Source organism: Delphinapterus leucas, chromosome 10 (assembly GCF_059928025.1).
Source record: "Delphinapterus leucas isolate spDelLeu-1000000601 "Yukka" chromosome 10, BTC_Dleu_Yukka2, whole genome shotgun sequence".
Classification (NCBI taxonomy): domain Eukaryota; kingdom Metazoa; phylum Chordata; class Mammalia; order Artiodactyla; family Monodontidae; genus Delphinapterus; species Delphinapterus leucas.
This window is the reverse complement of record NC_143138.1, coordinates 21,491,579-21,494,638: the sequence shown is the minus strand read 5'-3', so window position 1 is coordinate 21,494,638 and position 3,060 is coordinate 21,491,579. Positions and strand designations below refer to the sequence as shown.

Here is a 3,060-nt window from a genome sequence, read left to right as displayed (position 1 = left end):
TTTTATAGTTTTACATTTCAGTTTTGATTTATTTTAATTTTTGTATATGCAATGTGGTTTAGGTCACCGTGGGTTTTTGTTTTTACCTATGGATATCCATTTGTTGAAAAGGCTATCCCTCCTGCAATGAATTTTTTTTGTACTGTTGTCAAAAAATCAGTTGGGCATATTTTGTACAGGTCAGAATATATGTTTAAGGGAGAGAAAAAACCAAGACCATCACTGAATATAAGTTTGCTACCATTCATTTAAAAATAAAGAGTGGATTGAATACTATACACACATATAACTCTGGAAGGTTATACAAAAATTCATTTCACTGTGGAGAAACTAAACAGCTACAGCACACAGATAGAAGATAGATTCTATTCATTGCATATAACCTCAAAATCATTAGAGCTTCATATCATGATTATTATGTTTGATTAGTGTAAATATTAAAATTTTTTTTTTTTTTTTTCTCCAGTACGCGGGCCTCTCACTGTTGTGGCCTCTCCCGTTCCCGAGCACAGGCTCCGGACACGCAGGCTCAGCGGCCATGGCTCACGGGCCTAGTCGCTCCGCGGCATGTAGGGACCTTCCCAGACCGGGGCACGAGCCCGTGTCCCCTGCATCGGCAGGCGGACTCTCAACCACTGCGCCACCAGGGAAGCCCTAAAATTCTTAATAGGGATGGAAAATAAACTTTATATCAGTTGATTACTGCTTTTTGGTAGATACAGTTTTCCAGTCACATGGGGGCAAAGAATTTTGCTGTCTTCAAATAGCATTTACTTCTAGCACTTTATTTACCACATAAACGGGCTGGAGTTGTGTGAAGCAAGCCTGGAGTTGTAGATCAACCTCACTCAGACATGAAAACATGAGTGTGTTGAGACATATAAAGGATACAGTTATATATGAGAAAGGAAATCCCTGAAAAGGTAACAATTCCATGGAGAAGCAAGTAGGATTTTGATAGCAGGAAACACCAAGGTATCTCTGAAGCTAGGACTCTTCTTGGGAGGAAAGAAAATATATTAGGATACAGGTCAAGCCTACTGGAAAATACAGTAATTATGACTTCTTTTTTCTGGGCAGCACGATGGAGCCCCATCATGGGTAAGTTAATTGCAGGATCATAAACTGGCGAGTTTAGTAACCACCTGCATCTTGGTTAGAATTCATGTTTTGTCTTTGGACTAGCAACTCCAGGATTTGTCAAAATGTACAGCCTTAAGGAACTAATTCAGCTAACTACCACGTAGTCGGCAGGATTTGAACCTGCGCGGGGAAACCCCAATGGATTTCTAGTCCATCGCCTTAACCACTCGGCCACGACTACCCGACAAGGTGTTTTCTTATAAAAGTAAACAGCTGTGCTGAAACTTAGGTCTCATAAAAGCAAATCACATACCGGAAAGACTGAATCATGTATCAGAAAGAGTATTTGCAGTCAGTATTTCCTATTCTTTGTTGTCATTTGGGTGACTATCATGCTGTTGTAACCATATTGCCAAGTAACACTTTATCCTCAGAACTGGAAGGACTCCTTATTTGATGGATTGTTGGAATGAGATCAGCTTCTGCTCTGCCAGCCTCTGGTGGAGGTTCATGAGATATCCCCCGCAAACTGGAACAAACTTTAACATTCACTTAAGAATTACATGTAACAGTAATGATTTTTAAAAAATAGAGCTTAAGTGTATGCATATATTTTAACTCTGGAAGATTGTATGAGACCTGGTTTCAGTTTGCTACTGTGGATAGAAATTAAATAGCTGAGCACATAGACTGGAGAGAGATTTTAGTTTTCACTGTACATACTTCAAAATAACTTGAGTTTTATTATCATTATTACTTATTTATATATTTTCCTTTTTCTGGTTTATATACCTAGGAGTGGAATTGCTGGGTCACATGGTAAAGCTATGTTTAATTGTTCCAGGCACTGCTAGACTGTTTTCCAACGTGGGCGCATGATTTTCCTTCCCACCAGCAGTGTATGACGGTTCTGAATTCTCCATTCTTTCCCAACACTTGCTATTATATGTCATTTTCATTCAAACCATCCTAGGAGGTGTGAAGTAGTATCTCATTGTGGTTTTAATTTGCATTTCCCAGATGATTAATTACAGCATCTTTTTCTCATGTGCTTATTGGCCATTTGTATATCTTTCTTGGAGAAATGTCTATTCATGCTCTTTGCCCATTTTTTTTTTTTACTTCTTTATTGGAGTATAATTGCTTTACAATGGTGTGCTAGTTTCTGCTTTATAACAAAGTGAATCAGTTATACATATACATATGTCCCCATATCTCTTCCCTCTTGCATCTCCCTCCCTCCCACCCTCCCTCTCCCACCCCTCTAGGTGGTCACAAAGCACCATGCTGATCTCCCTGTGCTATGCGGCTGCTTCCCACTAGCTATCTATTTTACGTTTGGTAGTGTATATATGTCCATGCCTCTCTCTCGCTTTGTCACAGCTTACCCTTCCCCCTCCCCATATCCTCAAGTCCATTCTCTAGTAGGTCTGTGTCTTTATTCCTGTCTTACCCCTAGGTTCTTCATGACATTTTTTTTCTTAAATTCCATATATATGTGTTAGCATACGGTATTTGTCTTTCTCTTTCTGACTTACTTCACTCTGTATGACAGACTCTAGGTCCATCCACCTCACTACAAATAGCTCAATTTCGTTTCTTTTTATGGCTGAGTAATATTCCATTGTATATATGTGCCACATCTTCTTTATCCATTCATCCGATGATGGACACTTAGGTTGCTTCCATCTCCTGGCTATTGTAAATAGAGCTGCAATGAACATTTTGGTACATGACTCTTTTTCAATTATGGTTTGCTCAGGGTATATGCCCAGTAGTGGGATTGCTGGGTCATATGGTAGTTCTATTTGTAGTTTTTTAAGGAACCTCCATACTGTTCTCCATAGTGGCTGTACCAATTCACATTCCCACCAGCAGTGCAAGAGTGTTCCCTTTTCTCCACACCCTCTCCAGCATTTATTGTTTGCAGATTTTTTGATGATGGCCATTCTGACTGGTGTAAGATGATATCTCATT

The 3,060-nt window shown here is 39.4% G+C and overlaps 1 non-coding gene across 1 annotated transcript; it reads right to left on the bottom strand.

Annotated features, from left to right (window-relative positions):
- Positions 1-1,242: 1,242 nt before the first annotated feature.
- On the bottom strand, positions 1,243-1,324 carry TRNAS-AGA (transfer RNA serine (anticodon AGA)). Its single transcript has one exon. It is a non-coding gene; the product is annotated as a tRNA-Ser (tRNA).
- Between the last annotated feature and the right edge of the window lie 1,736 nt (positions 1,325-3,060).